Consider the following 14118-nt stretch of genomic DNA (forward strand, 5'->3'; position numbering starts at 1 on the left):
CTAATCTCAGCCAACAGGACATTGCTTGGGGTTCACTCCTCGACTTGCAATTTCAACCAGCAGTCAGAAACGCCCTTCCTCTTAAAGACTGGCAAATAAGAAAATCTGAAGCTGACTTTCAAGACTGGCTCAAATCGCATTCAAGGCATTCTCTCTTCTTTGATGGGGCAGCAAAGGGAAATCCAGGCAAAGCTGGTGCAGGAGGTGTTATTGTAAATCCATATGGGGAAAAAATCCATTCCTTCGCTTGGGGGCTTGGACATTCATCCAGCATTCAAGCTGAGGCTCTGGCCCTCTTTCAAGGCCTCAAGATCCTCAAAGATTTAAATATTGATGAAGCTAATGTAATCGGTGACTCTCAGATCATTATAAATGCAATGATATCCAAATCCCCAGCGTTGGACCTTAAGCTAGCAAGGCTGATATCTAGAATCAAGGGCCTTGGAAAAGATTTTCAGAAGCTAAATTACTTCCATGTGTTGAGAACTCTTAATAAAGAGGCGGACATTGAAGCCAACAAAGTTGCCCTCCTCTCAGCCGGGGTCAAGAAGAAAGACGAAGAAGAATCATGGGATCCCATCCCATAAACTGATTACTGCCATGTTTTACTGTTTGCTTTTAAAGAAATTTGTTTGTATCTCCAAGTGGGGGAAAATTTCAGAAATCGAAAATATAGACCCCATATCAAGGAAGAAGTCTTCAAGATTCAGAGGCATTCTCATTCATAGAAGTGAGATGCACCAGGACACAGACGTCCTCTATGTAATCAGATTTTCGGCATTCAGGCCAAGAGGAATATAAATACCCCATAACCGTTTCTGTTAAAAATATATATATATAAAAATTATAAAAAAATATCAATATTATTATTAATTAATTTTATTAATTAATATAATAGTAATTATATTGATATTGTTAATTTTAATATTAACAATTCAGAAATAAAGACACATGTTTCTAGGAATGTAAAAGCAAGCAAAGTAAATTAAGCTTATGGTGGAAAAAAGAGGATCATAAAGACTAGAAAAGGAGAATCTTAAAAAAAATATAATAATAATAAAATAATTGTTTTTAATGGTGAGTTCCCATTAATTAACTCACTAATGGGAGCCAATCCTTACTAATATCGAAACCAACGTCTCTATTAAGGTGTTTTAGGTGTCGTCTACAAGGCTTACAAGGCTTCCATTAGGCAAAGTTTGTAGTAGTTTTTCTTTAACTAGGATTTGAGTCACTTCATCAATGGTTGACATGCAAATTTTTTAAGATTTGACATGATGTTGACGTATCTTTACGTTCCCATAATGTAAAAAACTATCAAATTAATTATATAATTATATATATATGGGTAGTTATCGATATTATTGTATAAGAACTTTATGTTTTTGTTAGTTTCTTTTACAGTGATTAAAAGTTTGAATAAGATTTGGATAATTTTTTTTTATTTAAAATTTAAATGGTTTTAATGTCATTTTTATTTATTAAAATTTTAATTATATAATTTGAGCATTAAATTTTGTATGGTTCAAAATCTTAATAAAAAATATATAAATTTTAAATTTATTTATAAATTTATTATTTTATTTTATTTTATATTTGATGTTTTAAAAAAATATTATTTTTATTATTAATTTTTAATTATATGTAATTTTAATAAATGAGGTGTTCAAAGGTATGTGATTTCTTTTAAAATATTACACATATAAATTAAGAGAAAAGCAAAATATGAAAATATGTTCGAAAAAACAAAGTATGTAAAATATGTGATAAGTAGAATTTAATTGTGTAAATAGGGTGATATGTCTATTGTAAACCAAAAAAAAAAAAAGAACTTTTTTGAATAATGGTACGAGAGTATTGATAAAAATATATAAAAAAGAAACAAGATTAAGAGAATAATTAAGGTCAAAATTATGATTAGTTGATGATAATAACAATTAAAAAAATGTCTTCCCTTTAAACTTGTTCTTTCTTTATAAAAAAATTTGGACACTTTGGCAACATTTTTCAAAAAGTTATTTTTGTCCTTAAGATAGACACACTTAGTTCCAAAAATCTATCTACAATATGAATAGCTATAAAAATTTGCATTCAATATGTTCACCTCTTAAAATTTACCGAATTATATACTAAAGCAATTTAATGTTTTAACTGTAACCTTTATTACTTTGATTACGGTAAAGTGCATAGCAAGACAAATATTGCAACTAAGGCTAATGATGATACTTTCTAAGTTATTGAATACATAAGTGTACTGATGATACTTTCTACTATATTGAATACAGTTTGAGTGGGCGTAATGGTTAAGACCATGTACTTTCCTAAAAGGTCACAGGTTCAAAATGAAAAGGCTTGATTACTCTTATGACAACAATATTACCAAAATAGTTGCGGGTGCATTGTCTTATTCCCATCATCTTAGGGCTGTAAGTTTGAAGGTCATATTCATGAGGGAATTCGGAAACACAGGCGTCCTGGCGTCCTGTTATTTTCTCGCTTATTCCCATCGTCTTAGGGCTGTAAGTTTGAAGGTCATATTCATGAGGGAATTTGGAAACACAGGCGTCCTGGCGTCCTGTTATTTTCTCGATCCCTACAACTTTTTCTGTGTTTTTTTAAATTTTGATGACGGATGTCAGTGTTTTGACTGTACTGAACAGTGAAAATATGTGGGTAGATTCTATCGCGCCATTTCTTTTTAAACTATAAATAGTAACAGGTCAAAAATATATCAAGACATATATTAGGAGAAAACTTGGCCACTCTAGCAATGCCAGCAATATTTGCCAACATTTTGTTTAAATTTGTTCCCTGAGCAGATATTTACGATTCCGGCAAGCATGGGTAATAAATGTATGTGTCCAAATTGCACAGCTTGCAATTCACACTGATGTACGGATTGAGTTGTAGCATGGTCCAGAAAGGAAGACAGACTGGAGATGTTGTCAATGGCGCCATCATTCGTCTGTGGCCATATTCAGGTATAGGCGTCTGAAGCTACCGGCAATATCTTCGCCTATGATTGGGTGATAATTTCCAAGTTATTCTTATGTTGAGCATTGTGGATGGACTGAATGATGTGGAAGTCCGGGAAAGTCTAATTAACAGTAAAGTGAAACAGGTCTGTTACTGGACAACTTTACGATTCAGAGATTCTCTTTACTACTAACTTGCTTGGTTGGAATTGAGTTTACCTCGAATAATGTTGAATTTTTTTAATTAAAAAAAATTCATTTAAATTTTTATGGTGTCTTATTGAATTATTTTAAAGACCGAAAACAAAATAGAAAACTGTCATCGAAAAATTCATTGAAAGTAGAAAAATAGAAATAAATTATTTTTTTTTAATAAGAAGTATTGGTAATTGTGTTTATTTATTTTTTATTAGATTTTCATTATTATTATAATTTTTAAGTTTCTATTTACACAAACAAAAATGATGAGATTTGAACCTAATCTCTTTTCAAATAATATTTCATTTTCATAATCATCATCAATTAAATTTAAGCATTTAGTGACTAAATTATCTATTTACGTGGAAAAATAAATCATATCTATCTTATATAATATATTATTTATCATATTATTTAATATGTATAAAGAAGAATTTTATGTTTAATGAGTATATACATATAAATGATACCAGTTTATCATGATTCAAATTTATATGGAAATTATATAAAGAGGATTCAGTAGGGCTTTTTATTTTTCATACCATGAACACCATCTTCAAACACATTAAAAACCATCTTCGAACGCATTAAATCTATTTCGTAACAAGTTCAACCATTCAAATAATTACAATAAACTTTTCAAAGGTAATTAAAATAGTGTTGTTTTGCATATATCACTATATTGTCTCTTTTATATATATATATATATATACATATATTTTTGTCTCTCTTATATATATATAACTTCTAATGACATATCATTTTATAAAAGAAATATAATTTATTATAACAATTTGTTAAAGATATTGTAATCTTATTAGTGCATATATCCATTATGGAATTATTCATTGAATAAGTAATTAAAATATCATTATTTTTAATTAAAAAATGTTTAAGAAATAGATAGAGATATAAAAGATTTTTAGATATTGTTTATAAATCAAAATAGTAAAAGATTGATTATAATTGGAATTGTTTATACTATGTGAATCACAAGATAATTTGGTAACTAAATCGTACATGTATACATGAACTAAATAGCAATATTACATAAAATAATAACATCACTTTTTTTGAATTATTATAATATAGAGAATTATTATTATTATTATAAAAAATAAAAATAATAATAAGTAAAATTTATATTACAATAAACTTTTCGAAGGCAATTAAAATATAGTGTTGTTTAAATATAGTGTTGTTTTGCATATATGACTATATTGTCTCTTTATTTATTTATATATATATATATATATATATATATATATATATATATATATATATATATATATCCTCTTATAACATATTATTTTATAAAAGAAATATAATTGAGTATAATAATTTGCTAAAGATATTGTAATCTTATTAGGGCATATATGCATTATGGTATTATTTACTGAATAAGTAGTTAAAATAACATTATTTGTAATAAAAAAATGTTTAAGAAAGAAGATACATAGATGGAGATATAAAAGATTGTTAGATATTGTTTATAAATCAAAATAGTAAAAGATTGATTTCAATTGGGATTGTTTATACTATGTGAATCACAAGATGGTTTAGCATAACTAAATCATTTAATATTTAATGTCCCATAGTAAGATGTAATTTCAATAAATAACTTATACATGAACTAAATGGAAATATTACATAAAATAATAACATCACTTTTGAATTATTATAATATGGAGAAAATTATTATTATTATTATATAAAATAAAAATAATAATAAGTAAAATTTATATTTTTTTAGGTCTAGACATATTTTCTGGTGCAATGGTGAAGATGTTGTAATGTTAGTAAATGAGTGTAAACATTTAAATATCAGTTTAATATATGAGATGTTGTAGTGTCTGAAAAAATGAAGAATTAAATCAAATAATGATAATAATAAAAAAACTTAATGTTGGTTCAATTAGAAAAATAATAAAAATAATAATTCAACTCAACTCAATTTATTTTGTTGTAATTTTTGTTTATTAACAAAATTATAAACATTTTTCCTCAATTAAAAATAATAATACGCCTATCACATCAAAATAATTTTAAATAATAATGATTCATATTAATTATGTCGTAAGGCGTTCCCTTTGAGAAGAACCTCCCTCTTGCGCTCATGTCATCACTATGGACCATTGGATTATATGTTAAATGATCATAACATGTTCAACCATTCGATGATCAGGGCAAGGTAGTTGGAAGTATCTCATTGCCAAGGTTGTTATAAAGACACCATATTGATTGATCATCATCCATATCAAGCACCAAAATTTATTTGCTACCTTAAAGCTCGTGTAGGAAATTCCCTCGCTCTCGTTCACAAAGTCCCTAGGCTAGGACGATTGGTAACAGTACCAAGGAATCCAATTGCCAAACTTCTGCTAGTCACTTTTGTCTACCAAAGAAAGCTACTAATGTTAGAGTTGGAGTCATTTTTTCCTCTTCATCTTGTACGAGTCTCTCTGATATCTATGTCATTGCGAAGTTGTTCTTCAAATCTTTTGATTCTCCAGACTCAAGCAGACGATTTTGTTAAGAGATTTTAATTCATCACGGGTAAGGAAAAAAACCATATCAACATTGTGGTTATTGGGCATGTCGACTTGGGTAAGTCAACAACCACTGGGAATTTGATCTACAAGCTTGGAGAAATTGATAAGCGTGTGATTGAATGTTTTGAGAAAGAATTTGTTGAGATGAATAAGAGATCATTCAAGTATGCTTGGGTTCTTGAGAAACTCAAGTCTTAATGTGAATGTGGTATCACAATTTGTTGGGTGTATGTTATTTTATTCCCCCAACTAGCTCCACGAGCGAAGTCGGGGGGCTGCCGACAACCCCCCTATTGGGTGGTTTGTAGTGGGATGGTAGCCACCCTGCATGGGGTTTGGGGAGTGCAGGGGGTTGGTAGCCCCCCTACATGGTGTCCGAGGAGCTCCCTAGGAATTTTTTTTTAGACCCTATATTAGGTGGGCGGACCTACCTATGGTTTTGCGCATGGGTTTCACACATGGTTTTGGGCATGATAGTTTTCTTCCCATGGTATTTTGTAGATCAGGTAAAGGGAACTACATTTATGTTATAATCCAGGGTTAATGGATTGGGGTTTTATGAATGCTTGTGCATGTATATATATGTATTGTAACATTGAAAGGAACATAATGAAAAATCAATTTAATAGTCCCATTTTTGGGATCCAGGGTAAATATCTGTGTATTTGTTTTATATTCTCATCATTGTATATTTTCTATTTTTAAGAATTTTTTTGCAGGTAATTTTTGTACAAGATTAAAACCTACACAATTGATATCAAACTATGGAAATTTGAGACAACTAAATGCTACTGCACTATGATTGATGACCTTGGTCATTGTGATTTTATCAAGAATATGAATACTTAAACATCTCAAGTTGAAAGGGCAGTTTTGATCATTTTCTCCACCACTGGAGGTTTTGAACTTTGTATCTCCAAAGACAGTCAAATAAGAGAACATGCCCCATTGGTGTTCACCTTAGGAGTGAAGCAAATGATTTGTTGTAATAACAAGATGGATGCCACTACACCGAAGTACTCTAAGGCTTGTTATGATGAAATTGTTAATTAACTATCTTCTTATTTGAAGAGGGTTGGATACAACCCAGAAAATATTCCTCTTATGCCCATCTTTGGTTTTGAGGGTGACAACTTGATTGAGCATTCTACCAACCTTGATTGGTATAAGGTCCCAACACTCTTGGAAGATTTTGACTAGGTTTCAGAGCCTAAGCGTCCTTCAAACGAGCCTCTGAGGTTGCCTCTTAAGAATTTTTACAAGATTGGTGGTATTGGGATTGTGCTTATTAGTCGTGTGGAAAGTATAATCTTAGAGCCAAGTATGATTGTTACCTTTGGCCCCACTGGGCAGACCACTGAGGTTAGGTTTGTTGAGATGTATCATGAAGCTCTTGAAGAGGCATTTTCTGGTGACAATGTGGGAGTCAACAATTAAGAATGTTTTTGTTAAGGATCTTAAGTGTGGTTATGTGGCATCTGATTCCAAGAACTATCCAACAAAGGAAGCTTCCAATTTTATGGCACGGTTTGTTATTATGAATCATTCAGGATAGATTGGAAATGGTTAGGCCTGTTTTGGATTGCCACACCTCCCACATTATTGTCAAGTTCACTAAGATCATGACCAAGGTTGACAAGCGTTCTAGCAAGGAACTAGAGAAGGAGCACAAGTTCCTTAAGAGTGGAGATTTTTGGTTTGTCAAGATGATTCCAACCAATCCCATGGTTGTTGAAACCTTTGCTGAGTATCCTCCATTCGGTTGTTTTGCAGTGAGGGACATACATCAGGCAGTCTCTTTAGGAGTCATCAAAGTTATTAAAATGAAGGAGCCTATTGGTACCAAGGTTACCAAGGCAGTAGCTAAAAAGAAGTGAATGTTCCAACAAAGTGATTGGGAATGGAGAATTGTGTGCTGCATTTTATGTGCTTGTATGCCTCTTTATTTTCCTGATAGTATGTTAGTAGAGTTAGTTTGTCAAAAGCAGAATTGGGTTCCTGGTCGACAGTGGCATAACATACATTATTTTATAGTATGTGTTTATTGTAGGTGGAACAAGTGTCAGTTGGGTTTCAAAATTGCAAAGTGTTGTTTCACTCTCAACAACGGAAGTAGAGTATGTTGTTGTTACAGAGGCTAGTAAAGAAATGATTTGGTTATAAAGGCTTCTGGATGAATTGGGTAAGAAGCAGCAGTTGGTCAGGTTATACACTGATATCCAGAGTGAAATTCATGTTGCAAATAACTCTATATTTCATTCCAACACTAAACATATATATCTCAAGTACCATTTCATATGGTCAGTGTTCAAGGATGGAGAGTTGAAGCTAGAAAAGATACAGAGAAGCCAAAATCTTGAAAATATGTTAACAAAAGTTGTAACGAGGGAGAAAATGAGATTATGATGGATTTCAATTGGTCTTCACATATCATGATTAAGATGAGAAACAACCAGGTCCGAAGTGGAGTCATTGTCTAAAAAATGAAGTAGCGATGGAGTTGTTATAATCAGTCTCCAAGTGGGAGATTGTTGGGTGTGGAGCATGATTATCTTCTTTATTCAGAGGTATCACCACATTGGACCCCAGTTCATAATGGGGTAGCCACAACACCCATTTGTTCACCGCTAGGGGGTTACAAGGTGGCGACGACAATTTTTATGAGCCCCCCCAGCAGGGGTTCCATGGTAGTGCCCCTGAAGCTAAAAATAAATGTAAAATTGCCTTATAAAATATTGTAATTTTGTAGTCAATCTGAGTCGTTCATTAGGCAGATGATCTGACGGTAGAAGTTATGTTTAATTTAGGGTTTTTTTTCCCTAGAAGACAACCCCTCGCTATATAAGAGGGAAGTGTATTGTGGCTTTGTAGATGTGTATTCTGAGTGAGAAAGCAAGAGGAGACTGTGTGAGAGAGAAGATGAAATTACATCGCATCGACTATAGGTTGTATCTCTTCATTTTGCTGGATAATATAAAAGGAAGGACTGGCTATTTCTCTATGGATATAGCCCAAATTGGGTGAACCACATATATCTTTGTCTCTCTCTTGTTTTATGCATTTTTCTTGTTTGTGTTTTTGCAACATTTTATGTGTTCCATTGATCTGTAATATATAATTTTATAATAGTCCAGAACATCAATGGGACCCAGGGACAGGATGTCTAAGTGGTTGAAATGTCTCCTGGGGTTTTTTTTTCTGATGTGGATAGTTTGGTTAATGTGTTCCATCAATTCCACTTCCTTAAGGTTACATAGGAGGTCGAATCCAATCATAGTAGCCTCTTGTTGAATGTTTACCCCAGTTGGCTGGTTACTTTTGTAGATGTGTTAGGAGGGTGTTATAGAGTGGTATCAGAGCATGGTTCACCCCTTGGACTAGATGGGTGGTGTGCATTGGCCATGCATGCATGTGAATTGCATGTGTGTTTCTTACACTTGCATTCTGTGTGTTTGTTGCATTGTGTGATGATTATTTTGGTTGTAGTAAGGTTGTCATGAGGAACTTGATGATTGACTTTGTGGAATGCATCATCATTAGTATATGATTGGTTACATATGGTTATATGTCGCTTACATGTTGATTATATGTCGCTTGACTACATCCTCATATATCACGTACATTCTTGAATGTTTTGATTACATGTATCAGTCTTGTAGGTTGATTACAAGCATTGATTGCTTATGCTCGATCACATGTGTTTATCAGTATGTGTAGTTGATTGGGAAATTCTTATGCATGTTGATGGTTGCATGTGGAAATGTGTACAATGGAGTAATGGTCATTTTCATGCATGAGGTCATAGCATGCATTGCTGATATGGTCTTGCATTGATGACTAGACCATAGCTAGAATGATGTTTATGCATTGATGCACTTACTTGTTATATGTATATATGTTATTATCTTTATGTTATACATGTATCACGCTAATTTTTGTTCTTGTAGACAAGGTATCCTCCCCGAATTATGCTAAGGTAAGTTGATTTATTGTGATTTGGTTTATCTGACATATTATGCACTGTAGGAAAGAGATCAAATGTCTAGCAAGGTGGTAGACTACATAGAGTATCCCTATGCATCAAATGAATAGTGTGATGTGCAGCACTCTTCTAATTTGGCAGATACAATGAGAAGCTTAAAGGAAGAGATAACAAGTTGTAAGGCAGATGACGGTCGAATCATACAAGCACAAGAGAAACAAGCATGATTCACATAGTGGTACCAGTGTATATTGCAGAAAAAAGGTTCTCATGCTTTGGAACCGAGCAATCGATAAAATTAAAGTGCAGTTGAAGCACTTTGGGCTAGATGAAGATACATGGAAAATGGAGGATTAGATGTGGGATATGTATCCTTCCTTGTTTGTTGGTTGAAGCAAAGCAGTTTTGACTTGGTGTTTTGGTGTGATTTTGGTATATGCTTTGGTATATGTTTTGATGATGTTTGTTATATGTACATATGTATATCGATGTAAATACAGCCATGAGCTATGTTCTAAAGCTACAATAAGTGGTATGGGTGTCATGTCATTATGATCTCATGTCATTATGTTGTTATGTTGGTTTTCTTTTCAGCAGGGTGGTCATTGTAAATACTGCATCGAGCTATGTTATAAAGCTCTATGGGTAGTATGTTTTCTTTTAAGCCTTTTTGTTGAGATCTTGGTGTGGTTTAACACTGAGGATGGTGTTCCCCAAGGGGAGGGTTCTGTAACAGCCCTGGTGAAAATTCCATGTAATAAAAGTTAATAAAGGCAAAAAAAATAACCATGGTTGATGGGACACTTATTCCAAGTTGAATGTTGGGCAAGACATCCTAGGGGGTGTTCATTTGGTTTTTTATGGTTAAAAAAATTGGCAAAGGGAATGGATAAGGATTTGGCAAGGAAAAATTGCATTTTTTGCTACATTTATTTATGAAAATAATGGAAATTAGGAGAAAAGGGAGGTGAAAGGTCACAGGTTGCATGTGAGGAGGAAATTGAAGGAAAATAATGGAAAATGAAGAAAATAGAAGCTTCATTCATAAAAATTCTTCTGAGGATTAGTTGGTAACCTTTTTTCAGTTGATTTTTGGAGTTCTCTCATTATTCTCTCTCTCTCTCTCTCACTCTTGGACACTTAGATTTTTCTTGGATAAATTTTGGTATTGGATCAAGAAAGCAAAATAAGACAAGAGGAAGCAAAGATCAAGTAGGGAAAGGTAGGATCAAGCAACTACAACTAGATTCATTACATGTATCGATTTGCATGTGCATTTTCCTTGCTAGATTTGGCATTCATGATATTGCATGTGGTTCTTTGTTGTTGTGGCATGGGTTTTGTTAGGTGTAACAGTGTTTTCAGCCTAACCTTGGCATTTCTAGATAGCCAATGTGTGATGGGGTTCTCATGTTTTGGTTGATCTGGATTGCTAGATGGATTCGAAGCTAAGTGAGGTGGATCTTCAAATGATAGAGCACATGGCCTAGCGGTCCCTAAACCAGACTATGGATCATAGTAAATCCAGTAGCCACTATGGATCATGGTAAATCCAGTAGCCTAGTGACCCATGAGCCAGACTATGGGTTGTCATAAAGCCAGGATTGTGTTTCCTCGGTGGGCCTAGGAATCCTTCTGGGTGAATGGCAAGATATACGGTAAATCCAAGTGGTGGTTTACTCTCCGTTGGGCCTAGTAATCTTGGGTTTGGGATATGCGGTAAAGCCTAGATAGTGGGTCTCAATTTAGGGCCTAATGATCCGGGTTTGGATTGTGGTAAAGCTTGAAAGACTAGGAGACAGGAAAATTCCTCATGCTGTAGGTGGAGAAATCAGGTGGAATCTACGCTTGCTTGGCCTAATGATTAGGTGGAGATCATGATAAAGCATGTTATGATGTGTTCATTATGTTGGCCTAGTGATCTGGGATGGATTACAGTAAAGCTTGGTTTATATTAATGAGGGTGAAGTGGTTTGGCCTCTTTATGCCTTGGTCGGTTCTTTTGGTTTGAGTCACAGGGGTAATGGTTGAAGCGTGATTTGGCTCAACCATTCTATGGTCAGGTGGAATGTGGAAGTCCCATCCCGGGTTTGGTTTTTGCATCATTAATGAAAGGTTATTTCTCCTTATATTACTATGATCATTTTGATGGATCATATGTGATTTATATGGTTGTACTTTCATGAGTATTTTTGTTGTTATTATGATGGTTATATGTGTGTTTTATAACAACAACTACGTATGGATTTTAGCGTGTTTTACTTGTAAATGAATGGATAATGTATCTATGGCCTAGTAGATGGTAATGCAACAAATGGCATGAGGTAACAATGGTTCATATTGATTCTCAGATAAGTTTGGGATCCCTACACTTAATTCTATTATTTGCGCCTATAGGTTACGTGTTGATGATATATTTGACGAAGTTCCTGTCATGGCTAGTAGGTGTCTGATTAAGGTCTTGTTTAACTTATTGCTTTTGCATAATTATTTCCCTGTTCTTTGACTGATATTAAGCTATCATTCCATTCTAGGCAGTGACCTAGTCTCTGGGCCTCAAAAAGTGGCTCAAATCCTAGGGATGTGGGCACATAATTGGAAAATTGGGTCTCTCGACGCTGGAAGAAAGCTTGTGAGAGAAACTCTAGGTTTCTGGATGCTCCCATGCCTATAGCGCGAGAGCGACTAAAGCTTAAGATGTCCATAACATCAGTGGGACCTGTGGACAGGATGTCTGAGTGGCTGACATGTCTCCTAAGGGTTTTGTTTCTTATGTGGATAGGTTGGTTGATGTGTTCTGTCAATTCCACTTCCTTAAGGTCACATAGGAGGTCAAGTTCAATCATAGTAGCCTCGCATCGCATGTTTACCCATGTTGGTTGGTTACTTGGATAGATGTGGGAGGAGGGCATTACACTCAACCAACAACAAAAGAACAATAAATGAGCACCTACATGTTATGGCCCCTATAAAGTGGTGTAAATATTGGCAGTATGGCTTACAAATCTAGGATTTCCTCCATCTTCACGTGTACGTCCAACCTTCTATGTTTCTTTCTTAAATAGGGAAATTGGTGACAACTTCCTAACCTAAAATATATTACTAGAGATTGATGAAGAAAGGAAAAACATATTAGAACTAGAATCAATCCTTGAAACAGGGATTAAGTAGTTTGAAAATCGAGCAATTACTAAGAACCTCATTAGAGGGAAGAACCTGCCAGTTTAAAAGATGACATGAGAAGATGAGTTATCCATATAGAAACACCCATAGTTAGTCAAGTTTTTAGAAAAACCCTTTTTTGAATGGGAGGAGCATGTTATGAACACAAAACCCCTTATTGAGATCTAGATATTGAGTTACTACATTTCTATTATTATTTTAATAAGTAGTCCAAAAACTTTCATTGTATGCTTCCATTATTAGAAAATTATATATTACAAAGCAACGGAACACATAAAATATATTGCAGAAATACAAACACATAAAACAGATAAAACAAGAGAGACATAGATATATGTGGTTCACCTAATTTGGGCTACATCCATGGAGAAACAACGAGTCCTTCCTTTTATATTATCCAACAAACTGAAGAGATACAACCTATAGTGGATCTGCTATAATTCCCTCTTCGCTCTCAATCTCCTCTCTCTTCCTCACTCAGAATACAGATATACATAGATGCAATACAATTCCATCATCTATAGTGAGGGGTTTCCTTCTAGGGCCAAAAAACCCTAAATTAAACATAACTTCTATCGTCAGATTTCTGCCTAACAAATGGGCCAGATTGACTACGAAATTACAACATTTTACAAGGCAATTTTACATCTATTTTTAGCTTCGGGGGCACTTCCCCCGATCCCCCACCAGGGGGGGGCTTCTAAAGGTCATAGGCACCCCCCCTGGACCCCTTGTAACGTATATTTTATGGCCAGCTTTGCCACCCCATTACGAACTAGGGTCCAATGCGGCGATACCCTTGAATACAGAAGATAATCAGGCTCCACACCCAACATCCATTATAACAATATCATTTTTGTCCTATATATATGCCAAGAGGACATAGTCTTAGGATCATCTCATCTTTCCTTTCATAATGGATTCATTGTAAAAGGAGATTGGCCCCTCAAATTTGATTTTATTCATCTAACTCTTATATTTTTTAAGGTGATTGGATCATTACATAAAAGGTCACTTACCTCTATTGTATGGCTTCTCAAAGTCAATCTTGGCAAACAAAGCACAAGCCAGAAGAATGAGCCCTCCCACACAAATATAACTTGTCTAGAATATATCACCACTTAATGAAGATGATATCCATAGGTTGGATGATCTTAAACATGATGTGTTAATAGTAGAGATAGGGTATTTTCTAAAATATTGTAGGATGAATAGAGAAAGGTGATGG

At 33.9% G+C, this 14118-nt stretch overlaps 1 pseudogene; it reads left to right on the forward strand.

The window, feature by feature from the left end:
• The first annotated feature begins 2342 nt into the window (after positions 1-2342).
• On the forward strand, positions 2343-7602 carry LOC149261823 (elongation factor 1-alpha-like; annotated as a pseudogene).
• Positions 7603-14118: the final 6516 nt, after the last annotated feature.

The sequence above is a fragment of the Pinus tabuliformis genome, chromosome 6 (genome assembly GCF_031772625.1).
Source record: "Pinus tabuliformis cultivar Carrire ecotype Pingquan chromosome 6, CPIR1, whole genome shotgun sequence".
Taxonomy (NCBI): Eukaryota; Viridiplantae; Streptophyta; class Pinopsida; order Pinales; family Pinaceae; genus Pinus; species Pinus tabuliformis.